Source organism: Aedes albopictus, unplaced genomic scaffold (assembly GCF_035046485.1).
Source record: "Aedes albopictus strain Foshan unplaced genomic scaffold, AalbF5 HiC_scaffold_348, whole genome shotgun sequence".
Taxonomy (NCBI): domain Eukaryota; kingdom Metazoa; phylum Arthropoda; class Insecta; order Diptera; family Culicidae; genus Aedes; species Aedes albopictus.
This window is the reverse complement of record NW_026917142.1, coordinates 11,701-26,371: the sequence shown is the minus strand read 5'-3', so window position 1 is coordinate 26,371 and position 14,671 is coordinate 11,701. Positions and strand designations below refer to the sequence as shown.

At 44.0% G+C, this 14,671-nt stretch overlaps 1 long non-coding RNA gene across 1 annotated transcript; it reads left to right on the top strand.

The window, feature by feature from the left end:
• The first annotated feature begins 6,350 nt into the window (after positions 1 to 6,350).
• LOC134284623 (uncharacterized) lies at positions 6,351 to 13,753 on the top strand. The gene is made up of 2 exons (XR_009995844.1): positions 6,351 to 6,657; positions 13,493 to 13,753. It is a non-coding gene; the product is annotated as an uncharacterized LOC134284623 (long non-coding RNA).
• Positions 13,754 to 14,671: the final 918 nt, after the last annotated feature.

Here is a 14,671-nt window from a genome sequence, read left to right as displayed (position 1 = left end):
TTACTCGAAAATAGCACTAAGCTGGCCAACGAACTTGGTTTCTTGCTTCTTCTGCTTCAAGTGCCATGTTGGAAATTTTCAATCCCAAACATTATCAATAGTATAAGTTTTGCCTAATATATTTTCGCCATTAGGTAAAACTAATACTCTTCACTAGGACGTGTTATACGTTTCATGTAATTTTGTTTTAAATTGAATAAAGTGGCGTAATGAAGTTTATTTGCGGGAGTGGCATAAAATCTATAACTTTAAAGTAATAAATAAAATCATTACTTTTCTTTTCGTGTAGTGAGCGATTCTTACGCTCCGAAACTCCGTTCTGTTGTGGGGTGTACGCTGTGGTGAACTGCTGGGTGATTCCTTCTTGACGACAGTAACGATCCAGAGCTTCGTTCTGGTACTCACCCCCTTGATCCGATCGAATCACTTTGGGAGCTCTTCCGAAAAGGTTTTTGACATATTGCACGTACTCTTGAATCCGCTCTGTCACTTCCGATTTCTTTTTCAGAAAATACACGACGGTGTACCGGGAATGGTCATCGATCATCGTTAGGAAGTAACGACAACCCCCTGGTGTCGGCGTCTGCATCGGTCCACAAACATCCGTGTGGATAATGTCCAGAGGCTGCTTGGATTTCTTCCTCGATCTCTTGGGAAACGGTAGACGTGCCATCTTACCCTCCAGGCAGCATTCGCACGTTACGTAATGCCCACAGTCTTCGATTTGGATTCCAGTGGCTAGCCCTTTCCTCTCCAGAGCCTGAATCGCATCCGGCTCACGATGTCCGAGGATACGATGCCAAGTATGCAAGCAATCAGGATTGTGGTTAGTCTCACTCACCTGCAAAGCTGCTTGAGCTGTCCGCAATTTGTACAGCCCTCCCGACATGGTCGTGCCGGCTATCACATTGTCGTCCTTGAGGATGCAGCACCCATCCGCTTCAAACACGATTTTGGCACCCTTGGTGGCGAGTCTCTTTACGGAAATAAGGTTGGACTCAAACTGCGGAACGTACATCACATCTGAGAGGAGAACATTACTGCGTTCCCCCTCCGGAGATATCCAGACCATCCTGCAGGAACCTACTCCTTCTGTGGTGATCTTCTTGCCATCCGCCAGGAACACGCTCTGCTTCACGCTTCTGTCCAACGTCACGAAATAGTCCAGATTGACACACATGTGGGACGTCGCGCCGGAGTCGATGATCCACGCATCCCGCTCACAAACTTTCGGCAACGTCAAGAACGAAACTTCCTGTTGCTTGGGATCTTGGTATTCCGTCACTGCTTCCGCCCAAGTAACCACAAGCATTATATTACCCGTTGCAAGAAAATAGAGAGCGAAAAAGGTGCAAAATCGCTAATAGATCTCCGCTGGTATGTTTAATCGTTATGGTGTCTTCTACAATAAGTGCGCGAATTGGCCAAGGAATACTGCGCCGAAAAAACCGAAATGATTTTTCTTACAGGCGGAGATGTATGGGCGCTTGCGCGTACAAATTTTCGCGCAACGCATAATATCATTGCACGAATTAGACTGAATATCAACATTTGCAATGCGAAATGCAGTAATTCCACACTTGTTATGCAATAATCCTTTAGATTGGCATTATCAATGTAATGATGCATTGCATTTTTCTTTACATAAGGGTTCATTAAAAGATGATATAAGATAATTCAATAATTCAACACTGCAAAAACTGAATAAATGCAATGTACAAACTAGCAAAGTTTGCACTAACAATACAATTATAAAAGCTTGACTCTAATGGTAAACAAATCAAATCAAGAAGATTGAACAACTTTACGGTCAGCTCCATCAGTATTCAACATTTCTGGTTCGACTCCCGACCAACTTAATCCCCATTTGAGCCATCGATCGACGACAGCAAAACCTTTTTAGAGATGACCTTTTCTCTTTTCTGTAGGCTGCTATCATATGCCAATAATGATGGAAATCACAATTAGCATATGAGCAGTGTGCGAAGGGTGTTTTAATCGTCGTTTTAGTTTTCTTATATTGATTAAATATCTTCTAAAATGCATTATTTATTTATTAGAATGTAATGAATTACTGTATTCTATTACATATGACATAGTCGTTTTGCCTTCTACTGCAATGATTGAGACAGAAGATCAGTTTCCTTTTAGTTAATGAAAAATCTGTTGTTATCACTGCAGCAGAAACGGTCCAAGGCACCAGCGCGATGGAACTCATCTAGCGGTCTTCAACACTTCTGGTTCGACTCCCGACCCGGCGACAAAAAAATAATGGTTAAAACAGTCATGTGTGGGGGGCATCAGTACCGTCGATAACAAAACGGTGCTAAAAATAGATTTTTGTTTTGGTTTTTCGTGTTGCACGTATTAAGCATGTGCAAATGCAAATATACAGCACATGCATTTATGTTACTTTAGCAATGGCTGTCAGCGTGCTGCAATATGTGGCACTTATTTGATTTTAGTGGGGCCCTTTTCGACTTTAATATTGCTTTAATGAGGGGTTTAAAGCAATGCAGCATTATATTCACAATTTTAAATATAAATATAGGGCAAAATTGATGCACTTATATACGGCTTCGTGGTTACTTGGGCGGAGCTTCTGCATAGTGGTTCCGAATTGCGTTCCATGTCTGCTTGGCCGTCCTCGAGTTCTTGATCAGGTCCAATTGGTCGTCTTCCAAAAGCAGCCCGATCGTGGCACGGGTCTTTTGGTCACCATTGTCCCAAGCTTCCGCCGCAGCACTTGATCCGGATACCGCGGCACTCACCGCCGGTCTTGTTCCGATCACGAACCGCCACAAGTCGTCTTGAACCAGCAGAAATTTGGCCTCCGTCTTCCACGTCCCGTAGTTGCTTCCGTTTAGCTTCGACATTTTCAATCGATCCGTCATTTCTTGAAGATTTTTCTTCGGGCTTGAAAAAAAAAAAATTCTTTTCCTTGTTGATCGGTTGCTAGGGCAACTCGCGCAGGCCCATAACCTATTAGCGGGCAGTGAAACAACCGATCTCTTCAAGAGTCAAACTACTTCTAACGTTTATTACTTATTTATACTACAGGGTTGCTGTGATTGATTTGGGCTTCAATCTTGATATAGCTTGTACACCTTCACTACCATGGTACAATTATCTTGAAATGAGTTTCATACTCATTATTGTCTTCAATCAAGATAGACTCGGAATAATTTTCTTGACAACTTGTATCATGGTACGAACACCACCAGTCTGTCCCTGAGAGAGAGGAGACAGCTCACTGACAGCCGCGATGTTGACATGTATTCTTCTTACTTCTTTTTACTTTACAACTTTGGGGACCGCAGAATGGTCTCAAAATATATTATTGATCAAAAATGATTTGCATATTGGTGATTTGTTGTTGCATGAAGAAGAAGAAGAAGAAGAAGAAGAACGATGGTGTTTTGAAAAAATCCTATCCCAGGGGAAGTTTTTAAAATGCCTCTATGAAATCTAAAACAAAATCTAATTAAAAACGGTTTGATGTACGGTGTTAGACTTTGAACGGACTACATATTACCCGTTGCAAGAAAATAGAGAGCGAAAAAGGTGCAAAATCGCTAATAGATCTCCGCTGGTATGTTTAATCGTTATGGTGTCTTCTACAATAAGTGCGCGAATTGGCCAAGGAATACTGCGCCGAAAAAACCGAAATGATTTTTCTTACAGGCGGAGATGTATGGGCGCTTGCGCGTACAAATTTTCGCGCAACGCATAATATTGAACGTAAGAGTCAGAAGAGAGAGTCGATGAAGAGAAATCGATCATGTTACTTTCGCCCTTTTTAAACTCAATTTAGAATTGGGTTCGTTGCGCTGAACGAGGAAAACTGATCATTAATATTTATTTTATCTTTTATAATTACAACAAACGGACCGAAATTTTAATAAGATCTTTTGGATATTTGGCCACTCCACACCATCAATGTGCGACTTTCATCTCGGTTCGCGGTGACAGTTTGTGACAGGTCATCCTTGACATTAAGTAGCACGCAATCGAAGCCAGCTGCCTCCTTTCTCTCAGGTTTGTCCTCGGGTCTGTCCCTGATATTATCTGCTATCTCGAGTGCTACCAGTTCGGTGTAGCATCTATCTACATTCGGGATGCGATATGGAGACTGCCACAGAAACTGTTGTGCGGCCTCACCTCGGTTAAGGATTTAACCACCGACGAACCGACGTGACAGCTAGAACAAACAAATTCAAATTTGTTGTCCCCGAAGCCATAATGAAAACTAGCCGAACACTACCGCCACAGACAAACAGACGTAACTCTTAGAAGAAAGTCATCAAAAACTTTTGCCCGGTGTCATTTTCATGACCACACTGCCACCTGTTGGTAGAACCGCGCGCGACACTGTCGACCATGATGGATTTAGATTTGACGTTTTGCTGACACGCACACTACTACACAAATTGCCGGTAATTTTCGTTTGCATCGTTCAGCAACGTGTACACTGACAAACGTCAAAGCGATCGAACACTAGCGCATCTGGTGGAACGATCGCGCAAATCAAATGAAATTTGAATTGATCGTTAAACGCATGAGCCAAGCCGTTTTGAAGAGTGTTACGTCTGTTTGTCTGTGCTACCGCCACCTCTATAACGGTTCGCGATGATTTGATAGCTCGACCCCAAACCCCTGTGTGTTCGTATAGGAAAAGGTTCGCGTCTGCGCTGATTTAACAGAAGCATTCGCTCGCTTCGCTGGTCGACCGTTAAATTTAGGGGGGACACTTTTGATACACCACTGTCACGTCGATTCGTCGGTAATTTAACTGTGTCGCCCCACAGATGTTCAGCTGTGTATAACCTGCACTTTTGTCGACTATTTCGTCCTCCACGCATGCCTGCGACATTTAGGCCCGCCCGTCAATGGTTCTAGTCAATGTTGCTGAACACTGATGAAACATGCGAAGGGTGATGAATATTGCTTCGCCATGTACATGTGAACTGCGAGTGAACAGGTTTGCCAAAGCTTGAGCTTTGTTCGTCATCAACGAAGCGTCGTCGTCGCTCGTTACGACTGGAAAAAAAAACTTCATCGCCCGAAGACATGATTGCTTCGATGCATCATGCGTGCTCTTCGCGAAGACCAGAAAACCATTCGCACGAGCAGCTTCGTGAAAGGCACCCGCTGCACGGCATTCTAGCTAACATGGTACCCTGGTACCTGCTAAATAAAACTGGTCATATTTTTGCCATTTTATCGCCGATTTTGTCAATCTTGGCTAATTTAATTCAAAAAATCACCTTCTACTGAGAGGGGGAGCCGGAGCGGTCACCAAGGATTGCGGAAAATCCGGATTTCGGCGTAGAATTTGAATGCCTGATGCCACAATAAACCAGGTCTTTCCCAACCACATTAGCCGCAACGCAACTGTCAAAATGCACTCGCAACGAATAGGACGATTGAAGGAGTGAGAACCATGAACGAATGGAAGTCGCATGTGGTCTGCACAAATGATCAACTTACTTCCTCGTTCACTGCTCCCGTTGACTTGCTAGAGAGTTCTTCGCGAAGCATAAATGAAAAAAACGAATGCTTGTGAATAATGGATCGCGAAGATGCAAAAATGAATGCTCGCGAGGAAGATCCAACGCAACATTGGTTCTAGTTCGTCGCGCCCTCGGCCAAGTTGCACTTTCCGGCGATTTGACCTTCTGTTCCAAAGTTCCTGCAAAGTTTGCTCCTATCGGGGCCTTACACGCCCACGACTTGTCCATGAAGAACGCCTGTGGCCGGCCCTGGTAGATGCTGAGCGGGCACACGGGGCACACTGACCAGATTCGCCTTGACGGAGGCTCTCTGAGAGAATTGCGCTGTGCGTGAAATCATTTTTTTTTAACATGGGAAAGGATAGGAGCTGCATTTTCAAATGCTTCTAAAATATTTTAGGGACTTCAGATTGAAAAAAGTGTTAATGTTTTGCAATATACTTTCAATTAGCTACATTATAACTGGTTTTAGACAAAAGTTTTTAAATCACAATGTTATGTCTATAATATAGCGTATCAAAATCTCATTCGATAACATTAAGAACGTTTTGCTTGAAAAAATTTCTATAAAGAATTAGAAGCATTTGAAAATGCAGCTCCTATCCTTTCCCATGTTAAAAAAAAATGTTTTCACGCAAGCGCAATTCTCTCAGAGAGCCTCCGTCAAGGCGAATTGTGGAACAGATATGTAGTCCTACGTCAATATTTTGTGCTGCTCGATTCGAGCACATCTGTTTTGACATCTTAATTGAAAAGGACAACCTGCTGAACAAATGCAAGTGCGAAAAAGACAGCAAGCATAGCATCTGCTAAAGGAGCAGAGCTACATCAGTTTGTGTAGTCTCTCTCTCTCTCACTGACGTCTCATCAGAAGTGGTCAGTCAAGTCAGCTCAGTCAGTCGAAAAGAGAGTGTCCATCGCGGCGGAGTCAAGTGTAGGTAGCTGCCGGAGTGTATGTGCGTGCTCGATCGCCCCCAAACCAGTCCATCCATATTTACCTGCTGGCTGGCTAGCTGGCTAGCTAGCTTCGAAACCAGTAGTGCGGGTGAAAATTTTAGCAGCAGCCACTAACTTTGCACTACCAATTCGCACTTTCGTAGTGTTGCGCGAGCGAGGTGTCGTGGTGTCGTGCGAGACGTGAACGGTAAAATTCGCCTTCCGATTATGGAGGACGACTGCTAGCTGCAGCAGCAGCAGATGAGTTTTCAATAAGTGCGCGGTGGTGGTCCTTTTTTTGCGGAGATAAGGTTTGCTCGCTCGTCGGGGCGGTTGCGTTTTCTTTGTTGGATGTGGCGGTGACAGGCGACGGTCGGTCGATTCGAGAACGTCGTAGTTTCCTACTGCTTTTCGGGTCATCGCGGAAAAGAACAGTGTTTGAAGCGAAGAGTGTTGTAGCTGTTCCGTGATTCGCAGCAAATTGAATTTAGTTTTTGCATCGAACGTCGATCGAAAAGAAGAGACGTCATCCCGATGATGTGCTTTTGGATGGATTAAAGTGGTGCAAATTTGTTTGACGTCTGACGTTTTACGAATCGCAGAGAAACTTCGACTGACATTCTGCACCCATCCAAAGGGAGGATTCTCGAAAGAGGTGATTGAATTGCGTGGTTCTCTCTGTGTGCTAACGAAAATCATGGAAACATCGTAATTAAGAACCGACGAGCTGTATGCTGTGATAAGAAAAAGCTTGTGTAATCTTTCGGTGGACTACGACGAAAATTTTCGCAGTTTGAAAGGTGGTTATATTTACACTTCCGTTTAGTCCACTGTGTGTGGTCATTTTCAGCAAGTTCTGTCACCTCTGAAACCACTACACAACACAACACAGCGAGAGAGATCGACGTTCTCTTGGTATGATTGTCTCTTTCCTTCGCTTTTGAACCAGCTGTGCTGTCAGAGAAAAATAATGGTCGCTCTCTTTCTCTCGTTATCTCTGAGAGCTGCTCCCCTTTTGCAGTTGTGTGCGTGAACAACTTTCGCAACAAGACGAGATCAACACTGTCCGACAAAAGTTTGTAATTTCCTATTTTATAAAGATAGGGTAAAAAATATAATTTGGACATGCACGACGATGTATGTCTTGTTCCGGAGAGCTAATAAAAGTAGATACTTCTCAATATCGATTATTGGATCAAACAGACCCTATTCTGATGACCTACGTTGAAAATATGCTAAACAATTAAGAATTTACTTTAGAATTAACGAAAACGTAAATTGTTTCACTAAAACCCCTCAAATGCACAGGTATGCAAGACGACATACACTTCACAGTCACATACTATATTCACCTCAAAATCGTTGAATTAATAATTGTAAGAAATTTAAAAGCCTTATTGCAATGAAATATGTTCAATAAAGGAGCATCAGGCAGCCAATCTCTTAACATTTATCTAGAACGCTTAAAATAGGTGGTGTCCAAAATACATTACAAGTTTTCTACTGTACATATATATTGGTCATCTGACGAACTACATGGGGATGCTGTGCGATTGCATACTTGGAGGTGTATTCTGTGGGTCTGGCGATATTTCCTTAATAACTGTAATCCTTCCTTAATAACTGTAATAGTTATCAAAACAGATGCATGTTAAGCGGAGACATTTGATTATTTGCACGAAAATATTTGTTAATTTATGCTACTTCCATGATTTAGCAGAATTCATGGCTAAACATTGAGATAATTGCCCTGTCCAAATTATATATACCTGAGGGTGTCCAAAATATATATTCGGTGTCCAAAATGTAATTCTAACAAGCGATTGGAAATTATGTTTTTCTCAGTTTAAAATGTCTTCGTTGAGGTTTTTGTCACCAGGGACGCAAAGTACAACTATATTATAAGCGTATAAGTAACTTTACAAAATAATCAATTGCTTTCTAAGGAAGCTAGAGGACGATTTTTCCAACGTTGTTTTCAGCCTGTCCAAAATACATGAATTACCCTATTGTTGAAAATTGTTGAATGATCCCATTTTTATTACATCGTTTCTCAAATCTTACACGAAGAAACTGAAAAACTCAAAATTAGGTACTTTTTATGAGTTCTTTTTCATCTCCCTTTTCATGCGCTCTTTCTATTGTTGTCAGAGAGTGAAAATAGAAACAGCCCAACTTTTGCACACTGGGAAAAAAATCTTCATTCCTTCTATGTGTCCGGGACATGGATTTTTGCAATGGGGATAAACAAATGTTTTCCATTAGTGCGACTCATACTTTTGATGAGGCACCATACATCAGCAACTCATACAATTTAGAGCACATACTATTCATGCGCTAATTTGCCTGCGTAAACTGGTATTGGTTGCATATACTTTGGATGTGGTTTGGCACATGGATATTTGCCATTAGGTATGAGGCAACTTTCCTGAGTGCAGTTCTAGTAAGTTTCTTGCACAGTACTCAAATATGAGTGGCTCCGTGGTCGTGCGGCTAGTGTCACCAAGCTCTTAGTTGCATCGTGCTGAGGAGCGTGGGTTCGATTCCCGCCGCAACTGTCGGGAAAAGTTTTCGGCTGTGCCACTAGGCGTTGCATGTTAGTCCGTTGTCTAGTGTCGTGCTTCCTTGAAAGAGCGAGTAGCTCACTGGAAGCATTAAAGGTGTCCGTGTCTTCCAAAATATATGAGTGAAGAATACAATCTAGTCGAAACTTCGGTTAAAATTAGGTATTTTTATCACGTGGAAGCAAGCGGGAACTACCCAACATATAAACATCGATTCCATCAACTCAAAATTGGCTTGACAAACGCAATCCCGAAGTTGGGAGGAAAGAACTCACTTTAAGGTAGTTTCGTCTCCGTGTGGATCATTCTGATAGCTAAACGAACCACTCTCTTCTCAAAAATTTGGACACGCTCAGTATGAGCCTTTAAGTGATATGAATAAAGTGAGTAAATGCTTTTACTTTGCTAAAATGCATGCGTCAAACCTTTTACTTAAGCATTTGCTCAGGTTGGTATGATAAAACTGAAAGGATGAGAATTTACTTTTCGAACATCGTAATCCATATGAATCAAGTTGTGAAACCTGAGTAAATGCTCACAAAAGCTTGAGTCACCTACGGACCATGCTCAGTTGAAAGCGAAGACATTTATATGTTGCAAAAACGTTGGGTTATGATCACCAGATGCTGTTTGGAGGACAATTGGCTTCTTTAACGGTGTTGAGATAATTCCATATTCTAAATCTGCATGCCAAACTGAGCCGAAATCCAAATTTTCATGAATTTTGGTGCCCGGGAACCTATTTAAAAATCAATTTGAAGTTTGTATGGGAGCGATTTGTCGAATCACCCCTCGTTGCATTTTGTACTGGGCGGAGCTGTCAAACAGTTGCCCAGCTGTCAAAATGTGATTTCGAAAAATCTCTTTGAAATTAATTTTAGGTATAAAAATAAAGTTCTAAAAATCTGAAAAAAATCATAGTGTCTCAGAAAAAGGTGCTCTTTCGTATTAAATCAAAAAATTAATACATTTTTTTAAATTTAAAAACCCAATTACCACCCTTAGGAGCTCTGATAACCCTTCGGGGACCCTCAGGAACTCCCGGAGAAATCCTAGGAGGAATCCCAGCAAGGACTTCTAGAACATTCCCAGTAAGAACTCCTGGAGGAATCCGAGGAGGAACTTCAGGAGGAATCCCAAGAGGAACTCCTGTAGGGCTCCTAAGAAATCCCTGGAGGAACACCTGGAGGAGTCCCAGCAAGAACTCCTGGAGGTATTCGATGAGGAACTTCAGGAGGAATTTCAGGACTTCCTGGAAGAATTCCATACGAAATTTCTGGAGGTATTCCTGGTGGAATCCTAGGAGGAATTCCTGGAGGAGTCCCAGGGGGAACTCCTGGAGGAATTCCAGGAGGAACTCTAGGAGGAATCCCAGGAGGAACCCTAGGAGGAATCCCAAGAGGAACTCCTGGAGGAATCCGAGGAATCCCAGGAGGAACTCCTGGAGGAATCCCAGGAGGAACTCCTAGAAAAATCCCAGAAGGAACACCTGGAGAAATTCCAGGAGGGATTCCTCGTGGAATCCTAGGAGGAAATCTTGGAGGAGTCCCAGGAGGAACTCCAGGAGGGGTCCCTTAAGAAATCCCTGAATGGAATCGCAGGATCTATCCCAGGAGAAACTGCAGGAGGAAATTCTGGAGAATCCCAGGAGGAACTCAAAAAGGAATTCCAGGAGGATTTCAAGAAGAAATCCAAGTGGAACTCAATGAGGAAATCTTAGAACCTCCTAGACGAATTCCAGAAGGTACTACTGGGTTAATCTCAAGAAGAGTTCTGAAAGAATTCCAGGAGCAACTGTAAGAGATATCCCAGGAAAAACTCTTCAAAAGAAATCCCAGAATTTATAGCTGCTGGAATAATCCAATAGATCCTGCAATAGACACAACACTTGAAGGAATCCCTAGAACAACTCTTTGATGAACCTGGAGGAATCCCATGAACAACGAAAGGAGGAATCCCTAAACCAGCTCCCAGGAACAAATTTTATAGGAATATCTGGTACAACTCTTGAACTGATTCGCTGGAGGGTTTCGTGGAGTATTCATAGAAACACGTAAATGAAATATCAGGAACAGGGATGAGAAATGTACTGGAAAATACGGTAACCGGCTGTACATTTGACATTTTTCCACACGAACATCATAGGCCCAGCCAAACTCAAACTGTTCGAAAAATAAATGTCATAACATTTTTTTTCCTGCAGCCTTCTTCCTCGAAACGGTTTCCAAGCGCGAGAGCGCCAGTACTCGAGCACAACGACGACAAAAATTTCTGTCTCTCCCGTTTTCGCATGTTTCTGCGTTTCAAACCGCTTCTAGACAAACTTCTTTACATGCATCACAAAGCTAGGAGTGTGCTCCAGCTAGTTGTGCAAATCGATTCAAATTATTTTTTAAAACAAGTGAGTTATTAGCAGTTGAAAATATTTGACATTTTTCGCAATCACCCGCCTCAGCATGACTGCTCATAAATATTTTCGTGGGGAAGCGAAAACCATCAAGCGTCTGCTTGACTGCCGTCGGCGCGGCGTCTGATGGTATTGGTGCTGCCGTTGTTTTGTCTTTATTTTACTGTCAGTATCGATGAACGGAAAAGAGAAAAAAGTATTTTTGCCATCCCTGATCAGGAAGAATCGCAAGCATAGTATCAGGGCCACATATTGTTCACAGGTTGTTCCGGATTATCTCTACTTTTAGCTGAATCAGGATATTCGTCCTCTCACTCTCACGCGTAACTATATCGGCACCCTTATGTCGTGTCGCTCGAAGCATTCTTCATCCTCTGCTACCACTAGCGCTATGGGCATCATGCCCGCTAGCACCCATACCCAGGGTACGAAAAACGGGTCACGCCGAAAAACAAATACTTTGTCCTAAGCAGTGCATGTTGGTAACAAAAGCGCTCCGTAACAAACGCATGTCAGGTGATGAGAGCAATAAAACAAACTTCGTTACCCGTGCGTGTGCCGATAATTCTGCTTTTCTGCTAAAATTTTCGACCTACATCATCGAATTCATAAGCATTTGGACGAATTCAGACTCTTGCAAACCTCAGAGTCGAGTTTCAGTTGTAAAACAATGCGAAAATCACGAAGTGAACTGCTACCTCGCACTGCTGTTTAAGTGTGGCTGCAAGCTCTTCTGCGTTGGTGATCTCCGTCCAGGCTTTTACACTGGAGAGTCGCCTCCGCCGTTAGGACTCTCATCTGCACTTTTTCGCATTGAGCTAGTACATTGTAGGAGGTGCCTTTCTTGGTCGCCTTCTTCGGGATGCTATTTATATCGCGCCCAACGGTTAGAGATGATTTTCGACTCGCATGGCTCTCAGCACCTCGGCGTAGATACGTGTCTGCCTCGGGTTTGAAGACCAACGCGTCGCTTCATTCGCGTTTGCGGGTTGACTTCACTTTTCTCACTACCTTCTTCTTTCCAACCATAATCCAAGGGTTTCCTTCCCTTGGTCCGTTTGGCCAACCTTCCTCTTAGGGTTGGCCTCTTGGGACTTGATTTCCCTGCCCCTTGCGCATTTCGCAACTGGCTTGGCAGCCTAGATACTCGCGCTGGTCGTCTCTGCCGGACGCTTCTCGGGCCGCGTCTCCTTGGCAGGTCTCGGCCATGCAGCTCGAGCCGTAGGGCGGTTTGACCTCTCCGCTACGGCTCCGGCGAGCTGCATGGTTCCGTGCTGTATCGTCGCGTTGTCAGCAAAGAGAAATCTGTCCGTTTGCGTGGAGCTTGCTTGCATCTGCCGCATTCCACTCTTCGATCAGGAAAGTATACTCCTTCTTGAACAGAGCCAGTGATTTGCGAAGCTTCAGCAGGCCCTGTTTCAGGTCCTTGCTGATGGTAGTTCGCATGCTCGTGTAGCCGATCAGCGCGTCCAGCAGATCGGAAACTACAAACATCCCATTGGTAGTCCGCTCCTGTTGCGGTTCAGCGCCCGCGTGAGGCCCGCGTCAGTCATCTACGCTTCCTCGATTGGTGCGGCGCCGCTTCGTGCTCCTCCCGTTGAACCTCCTGCCGCTCGCTCGCTGGTGGGTACACTAGCCCCTCATAGTGGCGATCTCGCCAGTCCTCACGCGAACGGGTTCAACGCCGTTTCTTCTGCCTCTCAACTCTCGATCACATTGTTGTTCATGGATTCCGTAGTATTTTCTGTTGTGTTCTCCTTAGAGCCACTATCCCTCACCGCATATGTATAGTATCTAGCCGTGTACAAAATTTCGTATCAATTGGTTTGGAATTGACTGAGTTATAGCAAAAAGTGCTAAAAATACCAGCCAATGCTCAAAGATTGTCAATTTTTACCGAACAGTGTAAAAATAATAACAATCGTCCAGTTTGCGAATCGAAAACGTACACAAGAGAACGTCAACAAACACACACAGCAGTTCGAAACAAGAGAGAGGGAGAGAGAAAGAGAGACTTCTACCAGAAAAAAAACACTAGGAAGATCAAATCACACTAAAAACAACAACAACAGCAATCAGCCCAAAGAGTGTTGAAGAGTGACGAGCAAGAAGAACAAAGTCAGAAAGAAGAGATGACAACGACGGACAACACTGCCGAGCGGGCGGGTGTTGTGTAGTGTGAGCTAAAGCAAGAAAGAACAGTCGTAGCAGAGTGGTGTTTGTGCGAGGTGTTCTGGTGAACGTCGACGACGACGACGACGACAACAGTAGTGCTCGACGATGATGTACTAATCTACAGCACACAGTGCAAGGCAAGAGAGAGAGTACCTTTACTTTGTGTGTCAAAAAGTGGGCCCCTTTTTCATCCCTTTTAGCAAATTCGACACCATATAAAAATAGTGGAAAATACGGAAAAGCACAGTGCGCCGTGGGTCAATCGGTTCGGTTTCCGGTGAATCCTTACGGGTGGTGAAGAATCTCCAGCCGTACCACTGCCGTGGTCCCGAGCAGGCAGCAAAGAAGGAGTCACCTTCTGGGGCTATTGGAAGAACAAAAGTGGCTACACCTCGAAGCGGAGAAAATACGTCGATTTCGAAACGGGGTACGGGCAGGTTCTGCTGCGGTTCGGGGCGCTATTATGTAGATCCGGTTGAGGTGGGATTTTTCGGTCCTGTGGTTCTGTCGTCGTGCGGTAGAGTCGCGAAATCTTATCGGGTGGTGTTTTTTTTTCTTAGCCTGAGTTGATTTATTTTTTTGTTCGTTTTATTTTTCAACTTTTTTTTTGCTCTATCGCGTGTGTGTGCAAAAGGCTACGATTTCGACGAGACGAGTGTGGGATTTCCTGCTAAATCAGTGCACGGGAGAAGACAGGTCTCGAGTGCCAGTGCCAGTGTGGTGTGCAAGAAGTTCTTTGTAGTCTGTGCCCTGCTGCGCTTATACCGATTCGGTTCGAAGGCAGCGCGTGTGGATCTATCTCTGCAAAACGACCGACGACGAGGACGGCGGTCCGCGTGACGGCCGAGGGAGCCTTGCCTTGGAAAACGGAAGCCCTCGAAACATTCATATGAGAAGAGATGGGAATAAAGGCCAGCACAGCAAATGGTGGACAGTCCAGTCCTAGAGCTAGAACCTTCTCCACCAGCAGCAGCTCGGATGTCGTGTCCGCCGGTGCAGGTAATGCTAAACACTGTCACAACATACATAATGCAGTGTGGCCCGTAATAGGCCAAATAAGAAATTTCGAATCTTTC